Source organism: Schistocerca serialis, chromosome 4 (genome assembly GCF_023864345.2).
Source record: "Schistocerca serialis cubense isolate TAMUIC-IGC-003099 chromosome 4, iqSchSeri2.2, whole genome shotgun sequence".
Taxonomy (NCBI): Eukaryota; Metazoa; Arthropoda; class Insecta; order Orthoptera; family Acrididae; genus Schistocerca; species Schistocerca serialis.
Window position 1 is genome coordinate 679138541 of NC_064641.1, and position 19915 is coordinate 679158455.

Here is a 19915-nt window from a genome sequence, read left to right on the forward strand (position 1 = left end):
GAAATATTGAAAATAGGATTTTTGTTGGCCCCGGAAGTCGTTAGGCAACATGCAATGGGTAAGAGGTTCCGGGGTACTCGCTTAGTAATATACAGGGTGTTTCACATGCCATGTTACGCACTTTTAGAGGTTGGTGTGGGGACTTAATAGATCAAGTTTTACATAGGAACCCATGTCCGGAAAAGTCATCCAACGACGCTACACAGCGTCAGAGTTGTAGGCGCCGGTGCCTGTAAATCTATGCGTATACTAGGCGATTCCGTGCTGCCGTTACAAACTTTCATGGCTGATGGAGAAGCATAAATGTAGCAATTTGAGGTAAGATCCCTGATTGGGAAACGAATGAGTCGAAAGTTATAAGCGAAAGCCGTTCTGATACCTCCGACTACGGAATACAAAAAAAAATGTTCAAATGTGTGTGAAATCATATGGGACTTAACTGCTAAGGTCATCAGTCCCTAAGCTTACACACTACTTAACCTAAATTATCCTAAGGACAAACACACACGCCCATGCCCGAGGGAGGACTCGAACCTCCGCCGAAACCAGCCACACAGTCCATGACTGCAGCGTCTTAGATCGCTCGGCTAATCCCGCGCGGCGCGGAATACATTTACCGGATCTGTTGTCGCTACGTATGTAGGCTATGCAACTTTCAGAGGTGGTAGTATGGACCAAAACAAGAAAAAATGTCCAGTAAACATGGACTCTAAAATGGGAACCTTAAGTTCTATGAGCATTTGTTTCATACTAGCGGAGATAAACAAGTGATCATAGCTCCTCAGATATGGTTTTAGAGCCCATGTTCACCAGACATTTTTTTCTTTTCTTGGTCTATACTACAACCTCTGAAAGTTGCATAGCGACAACAGTACCGGTGCACGTATTCCACTGTCAGAGGTATCAGAATGATTTTTGCTAGTAACTTTCGACTCGTTTTATTTCCGAACGACGGGCTGTTACCTCAAATTGATACAATTATGCGTCTCCATCACTGTTGGGATTTTGTAACGTCATCGCGGAATCACACTGTATATACGAGGGGCACTCCAAAAGAAATGCACACTATTTTTTTAAAAAATCCCTCTTTTATTCTACATGTTTGAAAGTTTTACAGTGTGTAGATACATCCTTTAGGAGCAATATTTTCATTTTTCCACATAATTTCCATCCCTCTCAACTGTCTTACGCCATCTTGGAACCAGCGCCTGTATACCCGCACGGTAAAATTCGGGACCAACCTGTTGGAGCCACTGTTTGGTAGTGTGCACAAGGGAGTCATCATCTTCAAACCTTGTTCCACGAAGAGAGTCTTTCAGTTTCCAAAGAGGTGATAGTCACATGGAGCCAGGACTGTAAGGCGGGTGTTTCAGTGTTGTCCATCCGAGTTTTGTGATCGCTTCCATGGTTTTTGACTGACATGTGGCCGTGCATTGTCGTGCAACAGCAAAACATCCTGCTTTTGCCGATGTGGTCGAACACGACTCAGTCGAGCTTTAAGTTTCTTCAGTGTCGTCACATATGCACCAGAATTTATGGTGGTTCCACTTGGCATGATGTCCACATGCAAGAGTCCTTCGGAATCGAAAACCACCGTAGCCATAACTTTTCCAGCAGGTGTGGTTTTGAATTTTTTTTCTGGGGTGAATTTGCATGATGCCACTCCATTGATTGCCTCTTCATCTCTGGTGAAAAATGATGGAGCCATGTTTCATCACCTGTCACATTTCTTCCAAGAAATTCATATCCACCATTCTTGTACTGTTCCAAAAGTTCGCTGCATACCGATTTTCTTGTTTCTTTGTGAGCCACTGTCAACATCCTGGGAACCCACCTGGCACAAACCTTTTTTAACGCCAACACTTTCAGTATTCTGCAAACACTTCCTTCGCCTGTCCCAACGTAGCGTGACAATTCGTTCACTGTGATGCGTCTGTCAGCAGTCACCAATTCGTTAACTCTCTGCACATTGTCTGGAGTGTGTGCAGTACGAAGCCTGCTACTGCGAGGATAATCCTCAATACTGCCGTGCCCGCTTTCATCACGTAATCTTCTTGCCCACCGACTAACTGTTCTGCGATCGACAGCAGCATCTCCATACATCTTTTTCAACCTCTTATGGATGTTTCCCACTGTCTCATTTTCCCAGCACAGGGATTCTATGACAGCACGTTGCTTCTGACGAACGTCAAGTGTAGCAGCCATCTTGAAGACATGCTGTGACGGTGCCACTCACGGGAACAGGTTGAACTAAGTTTGAAAACAAGCGGGAAGGATGTATGTACACACTGTAAAACTTTCATACATGCAGAATGAAAACTGTATTTTTACAAAAATAGTGTGCATTTCTTTTGGAGTGAACCTCGTGCAAACATTTATCGGCGCCGGCGCCTATAACTTTGACGCCCCGTAGGGTCGTTGGATGACATTTCCAGACATGGATTCACGTGTAAAACTCGATCTACTAAGTCCCCGCTACAACCTCTAGAAACGTGTAACAAGTGTGAAACACCCCGTAGGAATCAAACGTGGAAGAGACACTAGAGGAATTGCCGAAATGTTTCCCTTGGCTGTACTATCTGCCGGTAAATTTTGGAGTCAGGCCTTGAGGATTAGTGGACCTCTACTCGACCTTTTCTGGGTGCAAATTTCAGTGGGGGCATTTAAGAGAACACGCCCTTTGGCTTGTACCCAATGTCCTGCTTGTAGTCTGAGGTCTGAATGGTACGTATTTCTATGGAGTCGATCTTCGTTTCATAACCAAATGGAGGGACGTGAAGGAACTTGACACGTATGCAAGTCTCGGTCTGTGAGCAGGTGCAGCCAGCTGCTCTCCGAGGCGAGCGCAGGAACTGGATCTCGTTCCGGTCAGTAGCAACGCTGTCTTTTGTCCGTTCCCGCCTCGTCCCTGACGCACAGGTCGTGTTCCCGCAATTCTGCCGGCGGACAGCTTAGTGTGATGCAGGGCGGCGAGCGCAGCTGATCGTGGCCGGTGGGCGAGATAACATCGGGTGTTTCAAGTCGGCGACCGGCCGATTTCTCTGTGGTAAGCGAGGCGGCGCACGTGCGGGCCAGCCCCAGATGCGTATGCGAATGCCGCGCAGGCGCTGCGCGCGTGCAGGCAGGCACCGGGGAGCGGCGCTGTTACGCTCGTGTTTGTGGTCCATTTCGCTAGCGCGCTCCTGAATTAAGATCCTCCGTTCAGGGCCGCATTCAAGCGCGGGATATCTAGCCTACAGCCAAGGGACCCGCGCCACGAAACTTCAAAACACAAAAATTAAGTCTTAGTTTCAGTACTGTTACCTAATTGTTTTGTATGGACTTATTCGTCCTAGTTGTTCAGTGGCCTCTCATGCGAATTTAGGGGGGGGGGGGGGGGGGGATAGGACGTCAAACGGGCCGACTTGGAGCAGGAGAGGCACCACATGACATTTTAATTTCCACTTTCTATACTTTTACAAATAAATTCATAAAAATTTGTCAGCATGACCAGGAAGGATTCAGAATTCACACTCATAGCAGTGGAAATTCGAAAACAACGAAGTAATTTTTTTTTACATGTGAAATTTCATCATTTTTTTCACTTACTAATGGCAGCATTTATTGCTATAGGTACACTTTTCTTCATAAGTAAGAGAGATGGCTCGATGAATTTTGCACAGCATACAAACCATACTTACAGGTGTTTGAAACTCTAGAATTTTCCAAATCTATTAAAAACTGTGGTAAAAATTGAGGTAATTAACTACACAATTTGTGTTTTTTCTAAACATGAAGTTTAAAATACAACAGATCATTTGTTTTTTCATAAATTAACTTAATTCTAGAGTTTCATACAACTGTAAGTATGGTATGTATGCTGTGCAAAATTCGTTGAAGAATCTCTCTGACGTATGAAGAAAAGTGTACCTATAGCAACAAAAGCAGCCATTAGTAAGTGAAAAAAATGATGAAATTTCACACGTAAAGAAAAATTATTTTGTTATGTTCTCGAACTTCCACTGCAATGAGTGTGAACCTTGAATCCTTCCTGGTAATGCTGACAAAGTTTTATGAATTTATTTGTAAAAGTATAGACACTGGAAATTAAAATGTCTTGTGATGCCTCTCCTGCCCGAAGTCGGCCCGTTTGACGTCCTACCCCCTTTAAGTCAGATTTTACCTATTAAATCTCACACTCCCTTTGCGTCAAATTTCCGATGGCGCTCGATCAAACGTGTGGTTCCTCGGCCATCTTGTAATGTTGCGTTCTATCGAAAGTAAAACAGGCGTAGACGTCGCAGTTAATGTCTCTACACCTCTGGAATAAGATGTGAATGGAGAACAGAGCCTTTGATTTTAAGGCTCATGATTTGAGAAAGTACTGAGTATGAAATATATATACATAGGTAAAATGTGCTTGGTTGATGCTTTCCTTTTGTTATCTTGCATTCGCTAACAAACATTTTCTCTTGTAGTTGGAATATTTTAAGCAGATGCTGGTAGAGACCACACCTCAGATTCAGCCTAGAGGTGCGAAGAGCCTGAATACGACCATGCGTCTTAAATTACGGGTGGATAATGAAAGGGTAGTTCCCTCCATAGTACTGTAATTGGATACTAATATTTCGTGCACAATTTCTTATAAGGGGTGTTTGTTTTAATTTGAGACAACTAAATATCTCGACGCCATTTTTTTGTACTGCACAATCACATTTGAAACACTCAAGTAACGTTTGAACATCAATATCAACGGTTAGAATCCATCGTAAATGAAACGTAGAATAAAATGGCTCGGTTCTTAATTGTAAAAACGGACTCACTTGATATTTGTAAAGAAATAAAGAAATAAAGAAAAAAAGAAGATACAAAATTGACCCTGCCCTGCCGGCCGCTGTGGCCGAGCGGTTCTAGACGCTTCAGTCCGGAACTGCGCTGCTGCTACGGTCGCAGGTTCCTGCCACGGGCATGGATGTGTGTGATGTCCTTAGCTTAGTTAGGTTTAAGTAGTTCTAAGTCAAGGGGACTGATGACCTCAGATGTTAAGTCCCATAGTGCTTAGTGTCATTTGAACCATTTCTGGGTCTGCCCACGCGGAGGGGGTAGCTAGGATGTGGCCAATTGGAGCACAGACAAATGTGCCCTTTACTAAATTAACTTTACACCTACTACATTTTTTCGTACAATGCGTCTTTTCCGAGATATTTAGTTGTTTCAAGGCAAAACAAACACCCCGTGTACTCGATTGTTGAGTTCTGGTGATGTCGTTTCATGTCAAAGAAAGAAAGTAAAGAACAAAATCCTGCGTTTGTTTCAGCGTGCATTTTTTATGTAATAACAGAAACGCAACATACTGTAAGTTTAGTTCTGCTATTAAAAAAAGTGCCTTTTCTAGGAGGCACCGTTGGTAAGTAATTAGTGCAAAATACGTGTTTGCCTATCTCTTTCCTAACGTTTATCCCTCAATACCGGAGCCGTTGTTTTTTATGGTTTCGCAAGCTCATTTAATTTTCAACTTTTTGGCCGTATGCCTTTCCTGTCGGCATAGCCATCAGGCAATTTAAAAGAGGGGATATCGTGTGCGCGATCTGTCTGCCTATCGTGTAAACATCTTTCCGTGCGTTTGTGTATTTAACTGTCTTTGCATCATACAATCTAAGGCAGAAATGGAGTGCCACCACAGCATTTGCCTAGCTGAGCGAGGAAAACAGCCTGAAACCAAATCAGGCTGGCTGGTGCAGCACGTCAGCGGTAGTTAATTATGAATTCTATCCTCGTGCCGCAAGCTAGTGCGCTGCGCGCTACCAACATCTGAGTTAATGTTCTCAGTATTTTCTGCCGCCAATCGCTATGCCCTTTATTTGTGTACTTAGTGCATTTATAGCAGTGCCTTACAATGTTGTTTACACTTGCGTTGAGTTTGGACTCTCTCTTTTCCTCATCTCTTAATGTCTCCATTTTCCTGTCTTTTGTCGTACTGTAGCAGCAAAATTTGCTTTTACTTGTAGTCCATCTGGAAACGTGTTGTTGTGTGTTGATTTGGACAACTTTCTTCAACTCCTGTTTGTTGCCGTAAGTGGTGAAACAAAAATGGCAGGCCGCTCGAAGTGCTAGCTTATAAACCATTCGTTCATAGAGGGTTGCCTTTTAACGTTATGGTCAGTACATGTAATTAATAGTTGAAGGAAGAGGAGGAGCAGTTGAGGTCTCTTTCCACTGAAAAGCATCAAAGTATTGTCCGAACGCTTCATGAGTTCACTATTTTACGGCAGAGAAAAAATAAGCTCTGTGTACTTAGGAAATGAAGAAATGATTTTGTTACGTGGCCTGCACATGTTATTACATGTGTATTATATTTAAAAAATTCGGACGGTATTACAGGATGGTTATGGAGACCAACAGCATATTTAGAAATCGTTTTACATCGATTTTGAAAAATCCACTCCGTCATTTCTCTGTAGAGCATGATTTAAATTTGGACACTTTGACTCGAGATTTTATCATGTTTGAAATTTCTAAATAAGTATAAAAATCTTTGAAAAACGAACTTATTTCAAAGTAGAAGCCAGTGTATGACACAGTTTTTAACAGTTTTGTTGTCAGACACAATCATTTTCAATTTTTTGGAACTGACATGTTTCGATCGCCATTAGTGATCATTGTGACAACACGTACCTTTCCATTAAGTTTGCCATAGCAAACTGCTTCATGTATTAGGCTTTGAAGCTGACTGGCTGCGGCAGAAACCGATCAGTTTTGAAAACTTAAAGGCGGTAGTTGTATTTGGAGGTGCTGGGTTCAAATCCTCGCGTCACTGCCTTAATGTGCTTTCCTATGATATCATTATCGAATCTGATTAATACCGACAAGTTCCGCACCCGCCTCTCTGAAGCAGAAGAATAAGATCCGAAACGTGGCAGTTTAAACCTTTGACCTTCGTAACTTTCTTTGTTTTGGACCATGGATGTCTTGGTCACCTGCGTAGAAGAACAAGAACAGGGAATGCATATTTGTGCAGTAAAAGTTCGTAATGATCGACGGTTACAAACAGTTGCAAGTGTCAAAGGCCGGGCCGAGATTGATACACCAGTTCCTGTCACTGAAGTTTTAAGCATTGTTGGGTGTGGACAGTGCTTGGATAGGTGATCGTCCGGGTGAGCTGCATACCGTAGAGAAATTTCCATTTGCCTTTACGGTAGAGGAGCAGGAGGTGTGGTGGCGCTAAGTCCCTAGTTACCAGTCCTTTGTTCCATTGCCCTTGGATTAAATTCCAGACATCCTCAGAGTGTTTCATGAAGTAAGGGCATATGGCACTCTTGATGGTGATCCGTCCGTCGGATGGGAACGTTAAGCTCAGTGGCCCCCTTGGTGCTATTTGAGAGGAGTAGCCTATGTGCTGGCACCCGGATTCGCCATCTCCCTTCTCTCATCATCTCCAACATGAACATGACACTACATTACACACACCCATCTCAATCACCCACACTTACATTCACTGCTATCATATTTAGCGAAGGAAAGGTGCCTATGGGGTGCCAAGGATAGGAAAGCCTTTCAGATTAGGCAGCTGGACCTGCCCTTTATGAGGTTTCACAACCAGTCGTGCCATACGACTTTACTTTTACTTTACTGTTTCTTTCAGGTGTATACTACGTATATACTAAGAGATAATAACTTTCACATATGTCTGAAATATGACAATCTAAATTTTTATAAATACATAATAGATTTAATGCACGTAAAAGCCAAAAGTTAACTCGTTTGTTGCATGGTAACCTAATATATGGTAAAAGATAAAAGCAAGTAACCAATTTCAAATGTGCTGAAAGCTGTGTGCATACAATTTGATCACAAAGGCTTCATGTGAAAAGGGATACATCTCATCACAGCTGCAACACAACTTAATACACCATGACCCATAATGCACGATATTATATCGAAAGTACCAACGATTTAAAGTATATGTTTTCATTTATATTTTCTCATTTTCAGAACTGATGTTGGCTGCAAAGCCGAAGCTGGTAATCAGTTTTAATAAAGTAGCATGTGAGCTAGACACTGACTTACGTAATTAAAAAAAATCACAAACCAGATTCAAATCCTCCCCATGATGCAGACGATATATCAATTCAGTATCATCAGTAAGGATAGAACCTGAAGGAATGAATTAAAATTTATGCCACGGCTGGGCCTTGAACCCAGGTCTCCTGCTTACTTTTTTTTTTCTTTTTTTTCTTACTAGACAGATGTGCTAACCGTTACATCACTGTAGCATTGCGGCTGCCGGAGATACATGGATTACCCTTGGGCAGTGCCCTCCCTAACACAAAACTTCAATTCATACCTTCGGCCCATTTTCTGTGACGATTAAAAAGGGGAAAATTGGCTAAAGGTACGAATTGAAGTTTTGATTTAGGGAGGGAATTGGACTACGTTAGGCCGTGCAGCTGTGGTAGGCACAATGCTATGGTGCTTAATGGTTAGTACATCTGCCTAGTAAGCAGGAGACATGGGTTCAAATCCCGGCCATAAGACATATATTAATTCATTGCTTCAGCTTCTGTCCTTCTCGAAGATAAAGTTGAGACTTTTATGTCTTCATGAAATTCCATCATATCAATAATTCACTATCAGTTTTAACTGGTGGATGCTGACTAGTAGGAAGTTTCAACCTCCCCCCCCCCCCCCCCCCCCCACCCCGCTCGCCCTCCTGCTGCAGCCGAAAATCTAAGAAGCGCCTCGATAATAATTTTCCTGGAAACGGCTCTTCACCACAGCCTACAACGATGATGAGGTCGGCATGTGTAGCTTTTCAGCAAGTGTATGGGCAAGGTATTACAGGTATGAGACTAGCACCTCCACTCGCTCGATGCCACCCGACTGACGAGCACCCACCGCCAATCGTCGGCCGTCGTCACCCCTGGCCGCTTCTGCAGAATTCGACCCTGCTGCTCTTTGTGCTCCTTAATTACTGCCCCCTTCCCCCCCCTCCAACTTCCGATATAGATAGCTGCCGTATTTATTGTCTAGCCGGCGGCCCGGTGTGATGGAGTCGATTGCTGGCGAGGAGCACCCACGGTTCGGGCGGGCGCCGGGCGCCGCCGCCTGAGTGGTCCTTATCTGCAAAACGCCGGCTTGCGGTCGCCTGCGCTATCCACGGCCACTGGAGCCCGTCCCCCATTGGCTACGAATAATCGTCGCTCCTCTTCGCTGCCCTGACTGCGTTGTTAATTTTTTCGTTTCTTCTCTCGTGTTTTCATCCCATTTTTTCATTTCTAGCTGGAAGAGTTGTTACGCTCCGTCAACTAGAGAGATTAGTTTTGGGAGAGGGGGCTATCTATTGAACTGGTGCATAAGTTCCTAGCGTTTATCAATAAGATTAATAAACAGAACAGATACATACATGTAACAGAGACTTTAGTCATCAGTAATACGTTGTCCTTCACTATTTACAACAGTCTGCCAATGATGCAGTAACTTTTCGATTACGCGACTGTACAGAACACGTCGTTTTGAGGCGAAGAACTCGTCGGGTCATGTTCGGAACGTATTTTCATCCGGAAAGATCGTTCCAGTGCGATAGAGAGCGGAAAAGGTGAAAATCTGAGGGCGCAAGATCGAGCGAATAAGGTGGCTGCAGAATGACTTCCCTGCCCAACTCCTGTATAGTGTTTTTTGTCAGTCTAGCAGAATGCGGGCGGGCGTTATCGTGGAGTAGTATCACTATACGCAGTCTCTCTTGTCGTTCAGCCGGCCGAAGTGGCCGTGCGGTTCTAGGCGCTGCAGTCTGGAACCGTGAGACCGCTACGGTCGCAGGTTCGAATCCTGCCTCGGGCATGGATGTGTGTGATGTCCTTAGGTTCGTTAGGTGTAAGTAGTTCTAAGTTCTAGGGGACTAATGACCTCAGAAGCTTGATTTTGAGTGTCTTTGCGAATCCTCATGAATAGGTAATGGAATATTTCTCTCTTCATTTCATCTACATCTACATGGATATTCTGCAAATCACATTTAAGTGCCTGGCAGAGGGTTCATCGAACCGTCTTCACAATTCTCTATTATTCCAATCTCGACTAGCGCGCGGAAAGAACGAACACCTATATCTTTCCGTACGAGCTCTGACTTCCTTTATTTTATCATGGTGATCGTTTCTCCCTTTGTAGGTCGGTGTCAACAAAATATTTTCGCATTCGGAGGAGAAAGTTGGTGATTCGAATTTCGTGAAAAGATTCCGTCGCAATGAAAAACGCCTTTCTTTTAATGACGTCCAGCCCAAATACTGTATCATTTCAGTGACACTCTCTCCCTTATTTCGCTATAATACAAAACGTGCTGCCTTTCTTTGAACTTTTTCGATGTACTCCGTTGATCTCATCTGGTAAGGATCCCACACCGAGCAGCAGTATTCTAGACTAGGATGGACAAGCGTAGTGTAGACAGTCTCCTTAGATCTGTTACATATTGTAAGTGTCCTGCCAATAAAACGCAGTCTTTGATTAGCCTTCCCTACAACATTTTCTATTTGTTCCTTCCAATTTAAATTGTTCGTAACTGTAATCCCTAGATATTTAGTTGAATTTAAGGCCTTTAGATTTGACTGATTTGTCGTGTAACCGAAGTTTAATGGATTCCTTTTAGCACTCATGTGGATTACCTCACATTTTTCGTTATTTAGGGTCAATTCCGAATTTTCGCACCATACAAATATCGTTTCTAAATCGTTTTGCAATTTGTTTTGCTCTTCTGATGACTTTGTTAGTCGATAAACGACAGCGTCATCTGCAAATAACCTAATACAGCTGCTCAGATTATTTCCCAACTTCGGGGAACGCCAGAAATGACTTCTGTTTTACTTGATGACTTTCCGTCAGTTGCTACGAACTGTAACCTCTCTGACAGGAAATCACGAATCCAGTCACACAACTGAGACGATATTCCATAAGCACGCAATTTTGCAATAAGCCGCTTGTGTGGTATAGTGTCAAAAACCTTCCGGAAATCCAGAAATACGGAATCAATCTGAAATCCCTTGTCAATAGCACTCAACACTTCATGAGAGTAAAGAGCAAGTTGTGTTTCACAAGAACGATGTTTTCTAAATCCTTGTTGACTGTGTCAATAGACGGTTTTCTTCGAAGTAATTCATAATGTTCTAACACAATATACGTTCCAAAATCCTGCTGCATATCGACGTTAATGACATGGGCCTGTAATTTAGTGGATTACTCCTACTACCTTTCTTCAATACTGGTGTGACCTGTGCAACTTTCCAGTCCTTAGGTACGGATCTTTTGTCGAGCGAACGGTTGTACATGACTATTAAGTATGGAGCTATTGCATACTCTGAAAGGAACCTTATTGGTATACAGTCCGGACCAGAAGACTTGCTTTTATTAAGTGATTTAAGTTGCTTCACTAATCCGAGGATATTTACTTCTACGTTACTCATGTTGGCAGCTGTTCTTGATATGAATTGTGGAATATTTGCTTCATCTTCTTTTGTGAAGGCATTACGGCAGGCTGTGTTTAGTAACTCTGCTTTGGCAGCCCAGTCTTTGATAGTATTTCCATTGCTACCGCGCAGTGAAAGCATTTATTGTATCTTGCTGTAAACATACTTCACATACGACCATAATCTCTTTGGATTTTCTACCAGGTTTCGAGCCAAAGTTTCGTTGTGGAAACTATTATAACATCGATCATTGAAGTCCGCGCTAAATTTCGATCTTCTGTAAAAGATCGTCAATCTTGGGGATTTTGCGTCTGTTTAAATTTGGCATGGTTGTTTCGTTGTTTCTGCAACAGTGTTCTGACCTTTGTGTGTGCCAAGGAGGATCAGCTCCGTCGTTTGCTAATTTATTTGGTATAAATCTCTCAATTGCCGCCGATACTATTTCATATATCACAAAACTTGTTTAGTTATTCTGACCAAGCTATCGGCCGATGTTGTCGGGCGACTTTTGGCGAAGGCGTCAGGCGACCATTTTGTCTGTGCCATTTTAAACGCAGCCTTATTACCGCTTACCATATCTTTCTCTCGTTGCATTCGCGTATGGAGGGCGGGGACAATGATTGCTCAATTCTTCTGTGCGTGTTGTAATTAATTTCATCTTATCTTTGCGTTCCATACGAGTGAACTACGTGGGTAGCTGTAGTATATGGCTAGATTGCTCAGTTACTGCTGGTTCTACTTTGAAACTAAAGTTTCGCCGGATGAACGCCAACCATCTTCAAGGGTATGCCAGTTCAGTGCTTTCAGCATCTCCTTGACACTCTCCTGCATGTCAAACCAACTTTTGATCATTCGTGCTCGCCTTCTTCGTAAACGTCCAGTAAATTCTGTTCGGAATAGATATCACAAAGTAAACCAAAAATAATGTGAAGTAGCAGAAATGAGAACAACGACAAATTCATCATCAGAATTGGTGAGCAGGAAGAAGATGAAGTTAAGGAATTCTGCTACCTAGGCAAAAAAAAAAAAAAAAAAAAAACCTTGACGGACGTAATAAGGAGGACATAAAAAGCAGACTAGGACTGCTAAAACGAGTGTTCCTGTCCAAGGGAAGTTACTAGTATGAAACATAGTTTTTAATTTGAGTAAGAAATTTCTCAGAATTTGCGTTTGGAGCACAGTGTTGTATGTCAGTGAGACATGGACTGTGCAAAAACTGGAACAGAAGTGAGGTGTTTCTCCGAAAAATCGGCAAGGAAAGGAATATATGGAAAACACAGACAAGAAGAAAGGGCAGGATGGTAGGACATCTGTTCAGACATCAGGGAGGAACTTCCAAGGTACCAGATGGAGCTGTAGAGGGTAAAAGCTGTAGAGGAAGACAGAGACTGGAATACATCCGGAAAATAACTGAGGACTTAGACTGCAAGTACATCTTTGAGATGGAAAGGTCGGCACAAGAGAGGAATTCGTGACGGGCCGCATGAAGCCAGTCAGAAGACTGGTGAGTCAGTAACAAAATACAAACGCGCACAAAATAAAATGCAACTTTAAATCTGAGCTGAAATAATTTCTTCTGCACAGCTCTGTGTATCCAACAGACCAATATGTCATCAAACACTAGCTGCATGCGCAATATAGTACGTAAATGTGTTTACTTTGTCGTTAAGTTTGTGTTTGATTTTTGTGCGAATAGTTCCAAAGACGTATACTTTTCTTTGCATTAAATTTAAACCACTGTGTTATTTAGTAACTGTAAATGACCCAGGTGGAAGCCATGCATACAAAACAAAATAATCTTATAAAGAGCCTCTAACCTGAATCGTTCTGCATCATTTCAACACAAATATAGCAAAAGATCTGTGAGGCATATAATGTACGTGACGCCTTTGACTCTTCACAGTTGGCAGCAGTTGGTAGCGCTCTACGATCTTTTGTCTCTGATGTTCATAGCAAAAATTCACTCGGCCAGAGAGGAAAACCTGATATCTAATGTTGTTTGTCTCTCATGTGTGCTAGTAAAACCCCGTGGCGGAGTACTCGTAAACCGGATAAGCATCGGTTCTCTGGGTGGATCGTGGTAAGTATGGATATTTTACGGAACCCTCTATAGCGTTACTTTTATACACGAATTATAACTGGCTGGTTGAATTCAAAATGTCGGAGGAAGAGAAGGCATACCGCCTCAAATGCCTAGTAAAGCACTTCGGTTTCATGACAGCTTTATTTTCATTGTGTGTAATAAACACTGTTACATGTTTTCGCCGTACAAATATGTTGATATAATTTCTAACTGTGTAAATGAAAATCTGTGACAGTCTTTGTCTTTCGCCGTTTAGTTTCGGGTGATGTCCGTACAACAAGTGGTTGATTATTCTTTTGTTTTTTAATTCCAATTACTGCAGCTTTCTCGCGGAGGGCGGCAGTGACAAATAATGGTGTTCTTAAGAGGGGCCCGCTTGGACTGCCATGCCTCTGTGCGCCTCTGCGCTCGCGCCCTCTTCGTAGCGGCGCACGCTCGTGCAAGCATTCGCAACCGAACAGGTGACAACCGCGTTTCATATACCCGGTCAGAGGCGGCTAGAACTTCACAAATATTCCGCGACTGTAAGAGTAATTAGGTGCGCCTCCCGCCGGTGATATTAGCGCGAAACGAATTGCGGCTGCGTGTTTATCTGCAGTTGCAAATATTGATTCTTTCTACATCTAATGTTTGGCTTTTGCCTCTTGCTATTTGAATACTGGTGCCGGAAGACTGGTCGTTTAGAGCACAGTTCAGATTGCTCTTCCTCATATTTCTTAGATTTGGACGACCGCGTTAAAAATAACGGTAAGTATTTTCGATGACAGTGTCGTGACCTTTTCCCAGTAGCTGTTGAGTAGACGTCACTGTTTTCGTTTTTTGTGGCATGAGTTTGGGGGTCTAGTGAAGTTCGCAATATTGTCGTTCTACTTTGCTGCTTTGGCAAATTACACCACTGACAGCATTTTTTTGAAGGCGCGTTAACCTATCGATATTGAACATCTGCATTGACATATGAAGTAATGATCTGCTGAGTGTCGTCACACGTGCGCAAACAGAAATAGAGCAATGTTTTTTTTTCATTTTACTTCTATTGTTTTTGGAATGCAGACTGCTGTGACAAACTGATTTGTAGGGCAGCGCAAGGGTCTCGGCTCCCGCTCGATCGAATTACTTTAATAGTTGAAATACTCGTAATTGCATGATTTCTTAGTCACCACAGGTTGTTTAGTGCTGAGGAATAACTGCCTCTTGTCGAATCTGAGAGGTTATATCGTGTGTTGATGTATCTTGGTTCTCTGTATATATCTGGTGCAATCTGATAGATTCCCAGCTAATGGGTCCCAAGCAGTTCGACAGAAGTCACATAGATTTTTTTTTAAAATGAGCGTCCATAATATTAATAAAAGATTGGAGTGCATTGATAGCACGCTACTCATGTTATGTGATAGCGGCGTTCAGTAAAGAGGTCGGTGGAAGAAATTGCTAACAAAGCAAAGCGTAATTTAGAGTTTTTGCTTACTGTATATTGGTTTAATTCCAGGACAAGAACATAAACAAAGTAAGATAAAATAATTATTTGCTAGACAGTTCTTTTTAGTGCTAGAAAGTGCTCTACTTATTACCAGTATGCGGCGCGTTAGAAACAGATAACGTGAGCAGACTAGGCCTTGTTAGCAATTTCTTCCGCCGATCCTTTTCAGTTTTGCCTTCAGACATCGATTTGCATTTTACGCGGTTTTCGTAAATCACTGCAAGCAATAGGCTATTGGTTCCCAGCATAATTCCAATTCGGCGCTTGTCTCTGAGGAGGTCAAAAGAGGCTTAAATTCTTTTGTATTTCGTACTGTGATGTGACGCATCTACGATTTCTGGCTTTGTCCGAACGATGAATCCTTCGTGCGATAACGTTTTACTAACAAGTTCCCCATACGTGGGATATTTCTTTGTGCGAATGGAAATTGATATTTAAAGTATAGAAATAAACAAAGAGGTTGCTAATTTTGTGAAACTTGTACGGCCATGAAAGGCATAACGATACTATTGTATTAGTGCTAGATGCGTAGCTACGGAATGAACTGACGACCGCAGTCTGTGGTGTAAGATTTTGAATCATACTGCATTTATTTAAGTAAATAAAATGGTTATTTGCGTCTTTTGGAGGTCTTTTAAGGACTTAGTTTCTAATTAACACAGTTTGAGTCGTAACGCGACGTCCTGTGTCTGCACGAAAAGCTTTATTCAACTTGGTGTCGTTGCTGTCAGGTTTCCTCCGAGCCATAATACGTAGGTAGCGGTCATCCACTGCAGTAGTAGCCCTTGGGTGGCCTGAGTGAGGTATGTCGTCTCTCTGTATCTCCTCCATGTCCGATCAACATCGCTTTGGTATACTCAGATACGCCTGGACGCTTCCCGTGTTGAGAGCCGTTCCTGGCACATGGCAATAATGCGGACGCGATCGAACCGCGGTATTGACCATCTAGGCATGGTTAAACTACAGACAACACGAGCCGTGAATGACTGGAAGCGACCGGCTGTCGGACTCCCTCCGTTTAATAAGCGCTCCTCATACATGGTTGTTTACATCTTTGGGCGGGTTTAGTGACATGTCTGAACAGTCAAAGGGACTGTTGTCTGTGACACTATATCCACAGTCAACATCTATCTTCAGGAATTCTTGGGACCGGACTGAAGCTAAACTTTTTTTGATGTTTGTATATTACCCTGCTACATGAACTGAAGACATGATCTGGGGGACAGCGCCCTTTTATTGAAACCTGAGAAACAGAGGAGGTAGTGTGTGCGTTCCGTTCAGTACCCTTGAAACTGAAGCATTACCATACGCATCACCTCTCTTGGCTACTTTTACAGCTTGCTTACGAAAATGTTAATTTCGTTGTTGGTCTTTTTGCGTAGTTTTCAACACTGTGGGCAGAGAATGCTGAGAAATTTCCCGAAGCAACGAGGAACGTGTAGTTGCTTTTCAGATCTACGTTGCAGTGTAGAGCAATGATCTTAGCGATAGGCTCTGGGTCCTGTCTAATAATGTAGTAGCCAATGCACAAGTAAAAACTTCGCATCCGACATCTGAAAACGATATATACACTCGTCAGGTAAATACTGAGCAAGGGTAATAAATGAGTCCCTCTTACCAGTTGCTCACTATCGAAACTTCGTGTCTTAATGCCTCCTGGAAGATTTGATTAAGAATTCATCCTACCAAGAGTTCGAAGAACTGATGATTGACCCCTGAGAATTCTGACACAATAATGTTTGACTTCTAGCTTACCTCAACCTTCCTTTACAAACCATGCACGATGTATTTGAAGGACGCCTTAGCACTTGCTAATCAGCTGTTCATCTTCTGTGTGTACTCATCTTACCTTATATGCTGTCCTGATGGAGATGAGATTGCGGCAGGTACACAAGAATCGCTTGCACGGAGCGATTGGAATTCGAGCGGATATGGCGCAGAGGGCGCGTAACATCACAGCGGCATTCTGCCAATGAATGACGTGACTGCTGTGTTAACATGTAGAGAACAGCAACACATTGGGCGTTTGCCGCCCATGAAATATTCATGGCTTCTCGGTTACTGACATTTTAAAGTTCACTCTTGCTCAATGTCTGCCACGCAGTATCTACAGATTGTCATTCTGCGATGGTTTATTTCGCAGATAGCTGGTAGGATTAGGTGAAAGTTGTGATGAATGAAAAACATCATTTGCATCACTACTTTTATTATTGACTGGTTTCTATGACTAGTATATCTTACAGACCTAATTGCGGAAAGGAAGAATGAGACGCAGCGATATAAAAACTACACTAGAGTAACGCCGTAAATTATACCGCCAGTGGCACTATAAGTAACAAAATACCATGAACTTATCCATACATAGTGCGGCAAGGTGCAGATTGTCAGTAAGAATGTAATATAAAACTACGTTACAAAAATATGTAGCATGTAATGACGAAGCTTTCGTAGCCAGTATGTTTCAGCGCAACTCAGTATTGGCCCGAATGGTTTGGGTGATAAATCCCTGCTTCGATGCTGATATTTGGCCATTGTGTTCCGAAGCCTGAAAGCTGGTGTGTTACTCGTAAAGTACGTGGTTGTCTTCAAGCAGGTTCTCAAAGACTGCGAGATGTTGAGGTGAAAAGTGCTTGGTACAAGGAAACTGAAGACACCATATTTGCGCCGTCTGGATAGTGGGATGAATTCGATGTGACGAGACTAGAGAGAGCTTCGGTAGTGGATTATAGTAGTTGCAACAAAACTACCACTGTTATGAAGACGTAGGAGTATCTAAAGAGCAAAAATAGTGATCAACAGGCGGGATTCATTGATCTGTACATAAAGAACAACTTCGTGCTAAGTGTTCAGGCATAGAGCACATGAAGAAATTGGTGGTACGAATAGTAAAATTTCGGAAGTCGCATGCATTATTCCATTGTCAGTTGCAAAAGTCTTAAATGGAACTGTACGAAGAATGAGACGTCATATATTATTGCAAAGTAAGTTGGTTAAGGCGCATGCCTGGAACGATTTGTCGATTTAAAAGTCGCTGTTGCTGAATTCACGAAGCAAAAAGGAGTGCAGAAACGAAAATTAGAATATTCGGAATGGAACGGAGGCTTCGCATTTTAAATGAACTTGACTGTACACTGCCCACAGTAAGACATTGCAAGGTAACTTCTTCCTGATTTGACGAGGCTGCAGTTAAAAAGAAAATCACGTTGCAGAAGGGACACATTCTGACAGTCCAGTTCCCTAAGCTCACCTGGCGTTGAAGAAAACTTGAGGTTTGAAGAATTCATTGTGGCCTTGAATGAATTAGGATAGTTTTATAGAGGTTTGGAGGATACTGTCTTGCATACGTTTTAGAGCTGTTTTCGAGACCATTTGCCGTTTCAGTTGACAGCGCCCCTGTGCATGTGCAGATGTAACTGACTGATCTGCAGGGTAATTTTAATGACAAATCTTTTTACGTTAAAAGTGTCCAGGACTCCTACAGTGCTTCCCTCAGGTAGAATTTCAAGTCTCCATAATAGGGTTGCAAAAGTGCGAAAATGTGACAGCTTGAGAGCGAAACTTGAAACGTCCGTTTGTAATATGATGGATATTACGCAACTGACAGTAGTCTGAAACACAACTGTTAGAATGGGAATGACATGTGAACGTGTATTCTGCGTTTGCGGTCAGAGATGCGAACAACTGTACTTCTGTGGTGGAATTCTGTAATGGTACGGAAGAAAATCATGTAACTTCTAATCAAAATGCGATCTGTAACACCTAGATATTTTTTCTAAATTATCACTTGCGAATGTTACATGAATGTGTGCGTAGGAAAGAATATGACAAACGACACACATTTGAAATTTAAATGTCAATTTTATATCGTCATCATCGGTTTCGCTTTTATATGTTTATCAAAATCTCGTTTATGAGCGTCGCTAGTATATCAAGACGACAGAGGTGTATGTACTACTTTCTCTGCAGCACAGGCGGACGGGGGAAGGAAGGAAGGATCATTTCGATACAACAATCTTTTAAATTATCCATGGAACATGTAACTGACCAACACGAGAATTTAACTATCGCGCTAACCACAGATGAGCAACAAGTTGCTCCGTCCTACGTATGTCTCGCACAATGAAGACGACGGCGGCGACAAAATCAGAAATTACAGCTCATGCGGTGTATCATCGACATTCTTGTCACGAACCATTTACGAACTGAACCGGGAAGTAGTAAGGGTTAGTGGTACCAGAAGTGCTCTGCGTCACTCAGGTCAGGTGCCTTGTGGATGAAGGCGCCCATTTTTTCAAAACACCTCAGTGGTAAGCGGGTTTTTGACGGGGAATTGATAAAGATGCGAGATCTATGAATACGCTCGAGAACCTGTAATTTTTGTGGGCCTAGAGATCAGTTGAGAGGAAATACGGGCGTTGCTGTCAACAGTTGGGAATTTTTTAAGCAGACACTCCACGGGGGAATATCGCCGCCATTGGACGTACTCCGCCAGCGACTTTGCCCGGAGCTGTCTCTACCGAGCACTGGGGCTGGCGTGAGTGCTGCGCGGTGCTGCCTACCTGGACGCCTGCAAAGCCGCTCATACGAGCCTCGACCGGCGTTCAATAATGGATCCTCTCGTTACAGTCGTCGATTACCTCTGGGGCGTCGGGGACAGACGCGGTGGGTGTGGCTAAAGCGAGTGCCTATGCATTGCTCTCCCCGGAACACTGTACAGCGCTGTCGTGACCGTCCAAAGTTCTCTGGCGTTAGCGTGCAACTGCTGGGCACTCAATGTGACCAGGCGTTTTGGAACTCAGGCTTGGTTGTGGGATGAAGACCATCGTGAATTGGATGCACAGGAATCTTGTAAGAACAACAACATGCAAACTGTAATCCTGTTCAATTAACGAGGGACGGTCATGAAGCTTTATCATCTCGAAAAAATAG

At 42.9% G+C, this 19915-nt stretch overlaps 2 protein-coding genes across 6 annotated transcripts in view; one reads left to right on the forward strand and one right to left on the reverse strand.

Moving 5' to 3' along the window:
- Positions 1–19915, forward strand: part of LOC126473165 (DNA ligase 3) — a 651156-nt gene that overhangs the window by 86545 nt on the left and 544696 nt on the right. The window contains exon 1 of one of the 5 annotated variants that reach the window (XM_050100041.1): positions 2949–3046. The exons of the other annotated variants lie outside the window; for them this stretch is intronic. The gene's annotated coding sequence lies outside the window, so the exon portion shown is untranslated. Of the gene's footprint in view, positions 1–2948; positions 3047–19915 lie in introns of those variants that run through there. 5 annotated transcript variants of the gene reach the window in all.
- LOC126474681 (uncharacterized) overlaps positions 1–19915 on the reverse strand; it is a 77326-nt gene that overhangs the window by 36740 nt on the left and 20671 nt on the right. The gene's annotated exons all lie outside the window — the stretch shown is intronic.